The following is a 12,499-nucleotide window of genomic DNA, read 5'->3' on the forward strand; positions in this document are numbered from 1 at the left end:
ACAATAGACAGAAAGACAGATGTCTGAAGGTAATGAGATTCTCCATTTTAGTCAATTATTTAATAAATAACAAATTCTATGAAACTGAAATGCATTCGCATAGCTACCCAATAAGAGAACATTCAAACTCTGACTTGAGAGAAAAGAGAGGTGTGGAATCAAATTAAACAAATGAAGAACTGCTTAATAAATGTATCCACATGATTTCATATTATGGCTAACAAAGGAGTAAACAAAGGAATTCCTGTTTGCTACATTTCCTGGTTAACCTTATTTGTCAGCTCGACACAGCCTAACGTCATCTGAGAGGAGAAACCTCAATGTCTGTGGGAAATAGCCTTATTTGTCAATTGATGTAGGAAAGAGCAGTCCAGTGAGGATTGCATGATTCCTCAGATAGATGGTTTTGGTTTATTTTAAATGGTAGCCATACAAGCAAGTCAGCAAGTAGCATTCATCTATGGTTCTTGCCTCTAGTTTTACCCCGATTTCTGTCAGTTAAGAACTGTGAATTAGAAATACAAGCCAAATAAACCCTTTTCTCCCCCTGTTGTCTTTGGTTAAAGTGTTATATCATAGCAGCAAAAAGGAAACTAGAGTGCTGTATTTCTTCTGAATTCCTAACATTTTTAGTCCCAAATTCTGTAGCCTATTAAAAGATACTTTGGAGTAAACCAGTGCTTAGTATGTTTTGCAGTTTAGTAAATTTAATTTTTATATAAAAACATGTATATTACTTATTACTCTGATTGTCTAGCCTGTAAACATTGTTATTCCACTGAAAAGGGACTGAAAAGGGAGTCTGATTTTCCTGAATTAACTCATTGATGAGAAATTTCTAACAGAGCTGAATGTTACATTGTAGAGAATTAAATGAAAATAGAAATCAGTAATTTGTCTATGTATATATCTGTATTCAAAATTTTATATATTAATTTCCTTTAGTAATTTCCTTTATATGTAATAATGGTTCAAAAAGGCCTCAGTAAGGATCGCTTATTCCTTATCTAGCTAAACACAGATTATTTTGCACTATAATGATGATTCAAAAGTGTACTTACAAGGAGTACATCTGAATATGGTTAGAACAATAAGAAAGCACAGTGCAGCACACTGAGAATGTTTTGTATGTTTGTTTTTTGAGACGGGGCCCTACTATACTGCCCGTACATTCCAGAACTAAAAATATTCCCTAAGCTAGGCCCATAGGCACAACAATCATGCTACCTCAGTCTTCCTCAACGCCAAACGAAGAAAAAAATCTGTGACTGTAATGAACAGGATAGTACACTAAATAAATATTATATAATATAAAACAAATATAGTAAGGGTAAGAAGAAATTCAGTACAAACTAAAGCAATTTCATTAAATTAGAAATTGTAATTAATAGTAACATACATGTTAGTGCATTTTGTGATGAAAGAACCTCCTAATATTTATTGATAGTAATATGAAAATTTTGATTCAGCATATTTGAAATGCTGTAGTATTTTTGAAAATTATCTAAAAAGAAAAATTTTTAAATATAAAACTTACAAAATTAGTGTTTTTAAAAAATACTCACATAATGCAGGATAGTCTAGAGTGTGTCTATACATCTAATTTTACCAGTGCATGGCTAGAAAATGCATTATGTAAATTGTAAATACTAGAAATAGACTTAATGTCAAGTCGTAATTATGTAGCAACTCATAAGAAAAAAAGCATTTATTGAGTTTCTTTCATATTACAAAAGCTTTTATTAACAATTTTTCAGTCTTCAAAGTAATGCTGCAGGTTAATTATTAAGTGCTCATTATTTATAAAGACGAGGATATAGATTATTCACCTTATCATGTGAAACATGACACAGTTGTAAGGAACATGAATTTGGCAAGAAATCAATATAATTTTGTGCTTGTCATCTGCAGATTTTTAGATTCCTAGTAGAAACTTTCATAAGCTCAACATATGAGCTAATTAAAGTTACATAAATGTTTAAGGTTTCATTTATCAAATAATAAAAGTCATACATGAAGTAGGGCAGAATGTTCATCATGTTCATATTGTATATGTGTGAGTATAAAATTTTAAAGTAAAATAATAAATGGAACTTTAAAAAGCTATAATGCAGAAAAAATATCAGCACTACTCACAGCTTATTATTTGCATTTGTGGTATATAAAGAAAACAGCCCAAAGTATGAGCAATATTATCTTAGTAAAACATACAAATAATTTTTACATATTTTTCAAAAAAAGGCAAGTGGTTATTGAATATTTTTGGAAATGCATCCAAAGTGAAGTCACCTTATGTATGAAAGCTTAAATACTTGAGTTTCAGCTCTAATGGTAAAACAAATTGCCATAGGATCTAAAATATTTCATGTTTCAGTGTTAACTATATGCTATAAATTGTAAATATCCTTTGACCACACAGCTCTACTGGCAGTATTTCTATGAAGAGAATAATTTTAAAGCAGTAGTCAAAGTGTGAAGTAGCTGATCCACTAAAATGTTTTCTATCAAAATACTGAAATTAATTTAATGGCATTCATTTAATGAAATGATTTCATGAATTTTGATGCATGTTAAAAATAAAAAATAAAATTAACAGTACTAAAATTATCCATTTTGATATGATGTCAATGAATTATTAGAGAAAATAAAATGGTAAGAAAATGATTACAATTATATAATATATACTGTGTTAAAACAAAAATCAATCTTCATGAGCTACAACAGTGTCTATATTGGAGTGTTAAGAATATGCATTCTTTGCCATAATCACATTAATCCCAATATTAATTTTGTGGAACCAATGTGTTATATACTTTTAATATTCTTGTGTCACTTTAGAAAGTGTTATAATTTGAGAATACTAAACTGAGGGGACATTAAACCCCTGCTGAATGATGACCACTTATGTTCTAATAATAAAAGTCTCTGGTTTGATATTAGGGAAGAGGTATAGTACACAGAGGAAAGCTACCGTATGGAGCAAGTATTTCCTGAAACTTTAGCAGGTGTGTTTAGTTACCAATATGATGCAAAATATTTCATATAAAGTTTAAGCATTGTTCATTAAACTAGATTTTATTGATGTTCCATAATGGATTCTTATCTCAAATCATCAATGACTGCTTTTGTGGCGGGGGAGGCTAGAGAAATACTCTGGATAAGTTGAAAAACTATTAAGATTATGACTTGTTATTATTGGTCCTATAAGATCAGAACATATGTCACCAGACATTATATTTTCTTGTCCTATAACTAAATATTTGTAAATTAACACTTCAAAATTTTATAATCTGAGGGAAATTGAATGACAATCCTCAGTAACTAATGTTTATACTCTAGTAGGATTTCAAATTTTCCTGTGTCTCTGTTGGTTTAATTTAATTTTCTGTTTTTTTTTCTATCCACCCTATATTTTTCCCGTTTATTTTTCTTAATTTTGTTGAGGTATACATTTTTCTCTGATCCACTCCCTTCTTCCTCTCTCCTCCCCTTCAACCCTTTCCCATGGTCCACATGCTCCGAATTTTCTCAGGAGATCTTGTCTTTTTCTACTTCCCATGTGGACTAGATCCATGTATGTCTCTCTTAGAGTCCCCATTGTTGTCTTGGTTCTCTGGGATTGTGATTTGTAGGCTTTTTTTTTTACTTTATGTATAAAAGCCACTTATAAGTGGGTAAATATGATATATGTGTCTTTCTGGGTCTGGGTTACCTTACTCAATATGATGTTTTCTAGATCTATCCCCTTGCCTACAAATTTCAAGATGTTATTATTGTTTTCTGCTGTGCTCCATTGTGTAAATGTACCACATTTTCCTCATCCATTCGTAGGACGTGGGTCATTTTGGTTGTTTCCAGGTTCTATTTTGGTTGTTTCCAGGTTCTAACGACGAGGAGCATTTTGTTTGTTTCCAGGTTCAAACTATGACAAACAATGCAACTATGAACATATTTGAACATATGTCCTTGAGCATCCTTTGGAAATATATCCAAAAGTGGAATTGCTGGGTCTTGAGGAAGGTTGTTTCCAAATTTTCTGAGAAATCGCCATACTGATATCCAAAGGGGCTGTACCAGTTTGCATTCCCACCAGCAATGCAGGAGTGTTCCCTTTTCCCCACAACCTCTCCAGCATAAATTGTCATCAGTGTTTTTTTAATCTTGGAATATCAGAGTTATTTTGATTTGCATCTCTCTGATGACTAAGGATGTTGAGCATTTCCTCAATTGTATTTCAGCAATTTTTAGATTCCTCTGTTGAGAGTTCTCTGTTTCTGTCTAAACTCCATTTTTAATGTAATATTTGTTCTCTTGATGACCAATTTCTTGAGTTCTTTATATAATTTGGAGATAAGTCGTCTGTCTGATGTGGAGTCAAGATCTTTTCCCATTCTGTAGGCCGATATTTTGTCTTGTTGACTGTATTCTTTGCTTTATAGAACCTTTTCAGTTTCAGGAGGTCCCATTTATTCATTGCTTTCCTCAGTGTCTGTGGTACTGGGGCTCTAGTTAGAAAGTGGTCGCCTGTGTCAATGTGTTCAAGTGTACTTCCAATTTTCTCTTCTATGAGGTTCAGTGTGGCTGGCTTTATGTTGAGGTCTTTGATCCATTTGGCCTTGAGTTTTATGCATGGTAATATACCTGGATCAATTTTCATTCTTCTACATGTTGATATCCAGATATGGCAGCACAATTTGTTAAATATGCTTTCTTTTTTCCCATTTGTTACTTTTTTGCTTTCTTGCCAGAAACCAGGTGCTCGTAGGTGTGTGGATATTGTCTTCAATTGGGTTCCACTGGTCCTCCTGTCTGGTTTTATGCCAGTGCCAGGCTATTTTCAGTACTGTAGCTCTGTAGTAGAGTTTGAAGTAAGGGACTGATGCCTCCAGAAGTTCCTTTAGTGTACAGGATTGTTTTGGCTATCCTGGGTTTTTTGCTTTTCCATATAAAGTTGAGTACTCTTCTTTCAAGGTCTGTGAAGAATTTTGCTGGGATTTTGATCAGCGTTGCATTAAATTTGTAGATTGCTTTTGCTAAGAATGCCATTTTTACTATGTTAATTCTACCTACCCAAGCGCATGGCAGACCTTTCCATTTCCTGGTGTCTTCTTCAATTTGTTTCTTCAAAGATTTAAAGTTCTTATCATACATGTCTTCTGTTTGTTTGGTTAGAGTTGCTCTGAGATATTTTATGCTATTTATGGCTATTGTGAGGAGTGATATTTCTCTGATTTCTTTCCAGGTCCATTTATCATCTGTGTAAAGGAGGGTTACTGATTTTTTTTTGAGTTAATCTTGTATCCTGATACATTACTGAAAGTGTTTTGAGCCGTAAAAGTTCCTTGGTAGAATTTTTGGGGTCACATATGTAAACTATCATATCATCAGCAAATAGTGAGAGTTTGACTTCTTTTCTGATTTGTATCCCCTTGATCTCCATTTGTTGTCTTATTGCTCTAGCTAGGACATCAAGAACTATATTGAATAGATATGGAGAGAGTTAACAACTTTGTCTTGTTCTTGATTTCAGTAGTTTGGAGGTATTAGTGCATGAGTATTTTTCTTAGCCTGATGAAAACAAGTTGTCATACTGCCTGAGAATATTCATATTTGTCTCAGCTAATAAGGTGCATAGGAATGAACCATTATTTTAGTCCTAGAACAAAACTGGGAACCTGCTAGTTTTAAAAATGCCCATTAAAAGTGCCTATTGTAGTATCACTATGTTAATTCTGTAAAATTGTTGATTGTTATCATCAAGACATGTATTTCTCAGAGGTATTAGCTGTGATAAATCACATCATAGCTTAAATGTGCTAATCAATAAGATAATTTTTAAAATAATGCTAATTGTTTTATCATAGCTGTTAAGCAGCAAAATTTATAGCAACCAAAAATATCTACTCTAACTTATTCAAACATTTCCTTAACATTTTTGAGACTTTTAAAAGTAATATTTAATTCACCTAGGAAATAGAGTTCTCCAAACACAACAGAACTGATACACATATGAACTCACAGAGACAGTGGCAACACCCATATGGTCAGTGCAAGTTTTAGCCAGATGGGGTTTTAGAACTAAGACTAGGTTGTGGATACCAACTCCCAGCCCTAAGCAATAAGTTATCAGTTTGCAAAAGAAAAGTTAGTTCTCTCCAATGGAGTTCACACTAAGTATAATAACCACCTTGTAGGTCTCATGTCCAGAAGTAGATAATCAAAACTAAACAAATGAGCAGATATTTTGTAAGACTTTTTATGTCTCATCTTTCTTTGTTTGGGATTTTTTATTGTCTTACTTGTCTTTTATATTATAGTTTCAGGTTTTGTGATTTTTTTTATGGACTATGGTAGATTTTTGTTTGTGCATTTTTTTGTGTTTTCCATTTTTAAAATTACTTATTTGTTTCCGTGTTTGTATTCTAAAGGGAGAGAAAGAAAGGACAGAAGGGCACAGAGTTAAGTAGATGGGAGGTAGGGAGAGGGGAAACTGTGAGCAGAATATTCTGTATACATTTTTATTTATTTATTGTAATTTAATAGTTTTTTTAAAAAAATACCACTCCCTGTCCTCCTCCCATTCCTGCCACCCCCACCCCCCATCTAATCCTTAGAGAGGGTAAGGCATGTGGCTTTGTGGAAGGTCCAAGGCCCTCCCTACTATATCTGGGCAGAGCAAGGTATCATCCAAAGAGAATAGGATCCCAAAAGGCCAGTTTACGCAGTAGGGACAAATCCTGGTGCCATTACCAGTGGCCCCTCAGTCTTCCGCAGCCATGCAACTGTCAACCACATGTATACTATGTATACATTTTTAAAAGTAAAAGTAAAAAAGAAAGAATCACCTATATGCTACTTCTTTTTAAATTCATTGTTTTTTGTCTACTCTAGGTGTTGATTTTTCTACAGTTTTAGACGTGCTCATTCTGATCCAAACAGAAAATAAACTAATGAAAACAGAGGGAAAACCACTGGTTTCAAAAATTATTGTTGACATTACAAACAAAACATTTAAAATACCACTTGATAAAATAATAATTCTCTTCTTTAATTTTTAAAAATTAATTGATTTATTTCCAGCCTGATCAGTTTCCACTCCCTCTCTCCTCTCCTTCCAGGTCTTTTCTTCAACCTTCCATCCCCTAAATCTTCCCTCTCCCCACCTTCCCTCCCCCCATTCACTCCTCCTTTCTCTCCAAAAAAGGCAAGTCTCCCATGCATATCAGTCAGCCTTAGCATATCAAATTGTAGTAGAACTAGATACCTTTTAAAATCGTTTTTTTTTCTGGTTAATCCGGCAATTAGAATTAGTCATGCAATGAAAAAGAATTATTAGGATAGAAAAGGGGAAGTCTAACAAATCTTAAAATTAGCTGGGTGTTGGAGGCGCATGCCTTTAATCCCAGCACACAGGAGGCAGAGGCAGGCAGATCTCTGTGAGTTCAATGTCAGCAGGGTCTGCAAGAGCTACTTCCAGGACAGGTCCCAAAGCAACAGAAAAAAACCTGCCTCAGAAAAATTTTAAAATAAAAATATGGTTTTTAATAATACAGAAATTTTCAAGAATACTATATTTTGGAAAAGTAATTTCCTCTTAAGCATTTTCTCAACTGAAAAAGCAAATAATACATAAATATTTCATTATTAATGACTTTTAAAAATTCATCTATATGTGTAGAAAGTTCTTTCTTATTAAACAAATATCACTTGGAGAAGACGATAATGTCATTTCATGAATTTTCTGAACTTCATTTTATAAATTTATAATCTAAATATTTCATAAATCAATTTATTGGAAGACTTAAAACAAAGTTATGAATACTAAAGACAATGAACATAATGAGATACTTTCCACAATCTAAAAAGCTATGTTCCCCATTTGCCACTTTCGTGGTTATGTCTATGTCACTTCAAAATACAGGCTGAGACTTTCATAGGTATTTTCAAATTATTTAAACTTTGAAGGTAAACATAGGGAAAATCTATCAGTACGTAGAGATAACATAATTGCTGAGCACATAAATTTGCTCCAATATTCAGGATTTAATTTTGGGCCAAATCATTTACAAATTTTAGAATATCAAAAATGAGTTTGTCATATATATGTATATATATATATATATATATCCATATATATTCATTGAAAACGTTATACTTTAAGTATTATTCACATTCTCCTTTTAAAATATAATTTTGAACAAATCAATTTACTACATTTACAGGAGTAAATTCTACTTTGATAATAGTATTTCAACAAACCATTAAATGATTCTTTAGTGTATCAAAAAACATCTTTCATACTACATAAAGGCATATGTACACTTGGGTAGTTTAAAATCTAGTTTTAATTTCACAATGAAGTAATTATAGTATAATTTCAAATCCAATTAATTACAGAATGTATATTTAGTATAAAGGAATCTAAAATAAAATTTGCCAACACTTTTGAAAAAGTTATGCTAGTTAGAATATCAGTCATTTCTCAATTACTCAATTTGGCTATACAAAATGAACTACAGTTTCATCAACATTGTTGCATGTGATAGGATTACATTCTTTGTATGGCAGACTAGCATTTCAGTTCATAAATACACTGAATTTTATTTATACTCTCATCACTATCTGTGCAGCTAAGTTAATTCCATAGCTCAGTCATGGAGAATAATGTTGTAGCGATCAGGATATACAGGTTGATCTTTGGTATGCAGATTTTTGTGTGGTAATTGTCATCAAATACATTGCTCTCTACTTGTTAAGCAATTGCTGAATATTGCTTTTACTTCATCTCCTTTGAGTAAGTAACAAGAAGTTTGATAACTGGCACATTTTAGCTTTAATGTATCCTCCTTGTACTATCAATGTGTGTACTATTAATATTCTCACCATCAATGAATATATGATACTTTCTCTTCACATTCTTAGCAAAATGTATTGCTGATGTTTTTATTATAATTATTAAATAACAGTTTAATATAATCTATATGTGAATTTTGAAGAAAATAAAGTGTTACATCTCAAAGAAACCTGGATCAATTAACTGACCAATGAACTTATAGAAAAATTATCCATTATGATCAAGTAGGCTTCATCCCAGAGATGCAGGGCTGGTTCAACATATGAAAATCTATCAATTTGTAACCAGCACACTAAACAAAGACAAATTTCCGTAAAAAAGCTAAACAAAGGAGAATAGTTTCTAGGATTTGTTTTGACAAGAGAAAAGGAGAAATGCTGTGGGATTTTTTTTTTACTCTGTAAAGATTTGTCACTCATATTGGTTTAATAAAACATTGATTGGCTAGTATCTAGGCATGAAGAGTATGTGTGTGACCAGACTAAAAGAACTCTGAGAAGAGGAATGGCACAGACTCAGTCACCTGCTAGTCACAGAGGAAGCAAGATGAGAAGGTCTCACTGAAAAAAGGTGCCAAGTCACATGGCTAAATACAGACCAAAAAATTGGTTAATTTAAATTGTAAGAGCTAGTTAATGATAAACCTGAGCTAATAAACCTAAAGGTTGATAATAAAAAAAAGAAAATCTATCAATGTAATCCATCATATAAATAACCTGAAAGAAAAAAACCATATGATCATTTCATTAGATGCTGAAAAAGCATTTGACAAAATTCAACATCCATTTATGTTAAAAGTCTTGGAGAGATTAGGGATACAAGGGTCATACCTAAATATAATAAAAGCTATATACAGCAAGCCAACAACTAACATTAAATTAAATGGAGAGAAACTCAAAGACATGCCACTAAAACCAGGAACACGACAAGGATGTCCACTATCGCCATACCTCTTCAATATAGTGCTTGAAGTTCTAGCAATAGCAATAAGACAACATAAGGGGATGAAGGGGATTCGAATTGGAAAGAAAGAAGTTAAACTTTCATTATTTGCAGGTGATATGATAGTGTACATAAGCGACCCACAAAACTCCACCAAAGAACTTTTATAGCTGATAAACACCTTTAGTAATGTGGCAGGATACAAGATCAACTCCAAAAAATCAGTCGCCGTCTTATACACAAAAGAATTGGAAGCAGAGAGGGAAATCAGAGAAGCTTCACCTTTCACGATAGCCACAAACAGCATAAAATATCTTGGGGTAACTCTAACCAAGGGAGTGAAAAATCTATTTGACAAGAACTTTAAGGCATTGAAGAAAGAAATTGAGGAGTGATGGAGGAAGGTCATTGGCTAATAAAGGAACTGCCCTGGCCCATTTTATTGGTTAGAAGATAGGTGGGAGGAGAAAACAGAATAGGACGCTGGGAGGAAGAGGAAGTGAGCTCAGAGACTCCACAGCTCTGCTCTCTGGAGCAGACGCCTGAGAGAGACTCCATGCCCCGCTCCCGGCATGAAGCTCTGACCCAGGATGGACTAGGCTAGAATCTTCCCGGTAAGATCGGTTCTCACAGATTATTAGAGATGGGTTGATCGGGATGTGAGAATTAGCCAGTAAGGGCTAGGGATAAAGGGCCAAGCAGTGATTAAATGAATACAGTTTGTGTGTTGTTATTTCGGGGCATAAGCTAGCCGAGCGGGCGGCTGGGGTGCTGGGGAAGCGGCCCCGCCGCCCTTATTACTACAGAGGAGGATACCAGAAAATGGAAGGATCTCCCTTGCTCTTGGATTGGGAGGATCAACATAGTAAAAATGGCAATTCTACCAAAGGCAATTTATAGATTCAATGCAATCCCCATCAAGGTCCCATCAAAATTCTTCACAGATCTTGAGAGGACAATAATCAACTTTATATGGAGAAACAAAAAACCCAGGATAGCCAAAACAATCCTATACAATAAAGGATCTTCTGGAGGCATTACCATCCCTGACTTCAAACTCTATTACAGAGCTACAGTGATGAAAACAGTGTGGTACTGGCATAAAAACAGAGAAGTCAACCAATGGAATCGTATAGAAGACCCGAATTTTAACCCACAAACCTATGAACACCTCATTTTCGATAAAGGAGCTAAAAGTATACAATGGAAGAAAGAAAGCATCTTCAACAAATGGTGCTGGCACAACTGGATGTCAACCTGTAGAAGAATGAAAATAGACCCATATCTGTCACCATGCACAAAACTTAAGTCCAAATGGATTAAAGACCTCAATATCAGTCCAAACACACTGAACCTGATAGAAGAGAAAGTGGGAAGTACCCTACAACAAATGGGCACAGGAGATCACTTCCTATGTATAACCCCAGCAGCACAGACATTAAGGGCATCATTGAATAAATGGGACCTACTAAAACTGAGAAGCTTCTGTAAATCAAAGGACACTGTCACTAACACAAAAAGGCAACCTACTGACTGGGAGAAGATCTTCACCAACCCCGCAACAGACAAAGGTCTGATCTCCAAAATATATAGAGAACACAAGAAACTAGACTTTAAAATGCTAATTAACCCAATTAAAAAATGGGGCACTGAACTGAACAGAGAATTCTCAACAGAAGTTCAAATGGCCAAAAGTCACTTAAGGTCATGCTCAACCTCCTTAGAGATCAGGGGAATGCAAATCAAAACAACTTTGAGACATCATCTTACACCTGTCAGAATGGCTAAAATCAAAAACACCAATGATAGCCTTTGCTGGAGAGGCTGTGGAGGAAGGGGTACCCTCATCCATTGCTGGTGGGAATGCAATCTTATGCAACCACTTTGGAAATCAGTGTCTCGGTTTCTCAGGAAATTCGGGATCAACCTACCCTGGACCCAGCAATACCACTCTTAGGAATATACCCAAGAGATGCCCTATCATATGACAAGAGCATTTGTTCAACTATGTTCATAGCAGTACTATTTGTAATACCCAGAACCTGGAAACAACCTAGATGCCCTTCAAAGGAAGAGTGGATGAAGAAAGTGTGGAATATATACACACAAGAGTACTATGGTGTGGTTTCAATGACTTCTCCAATTTTGCATGCAAATTGACGGAAATAGAAAACACTATACTGAGTGAGGTAACCCAGACCCAAAAAATGAACATGGGATGTACTCACTCATAATTGGTTTCTAGCCATAAATAAGGGTTACAGAGTTTACAAGTGGTGAACCTAAAGAAGCTAAATAAGAAGGTGAACACAAGGAAAAACATACAGTTATCTTCTTGGCTATGGGAAGTAGACAAAATTGCCGGGGAGAAAATTGGGATCTTGGGGGTCGGGTGGGATGGGGGTAAGGGGAGATGGGGAGAGAAAAGTGAGAAGGGGAGGATGTGGGAACTTGGGGAAAAAAGATGATTGGGATAAAGGAAGGCTGGATAGGGGAGCACGGAAGCACAATTCTTAGTTAAAGGGGCCAACTTAGGGTTGGCAAGAGACTTGAACCTAGAGTGGCTCCCAGGAGCACAAGGTGATGTCCCAATTAGTTCCTTGGGCAGCTGAGGATAGGGAACCTGAAATGACCCTATCCTATAGCAATACTGACGAATATCTTGCATATCACCATAGAACCTTCATCTGGTGATGGATGGAG

This window comes from Microtus oregoni, unplaced genomic scaffold (genome assembly GCF_018167655.1).
Source record: "Microtus oregoni isolate MIOR12 unplaced genomic scaffold, Mior012 000104F_ref0000108, whole genome shotgun sequence".
NCBI classification, from domain to species: Eukaryota; Metazoa; Chordata; class Mammalia; order Rodentia; family Cricetidae; genus Microtus; species Microtus oregoni.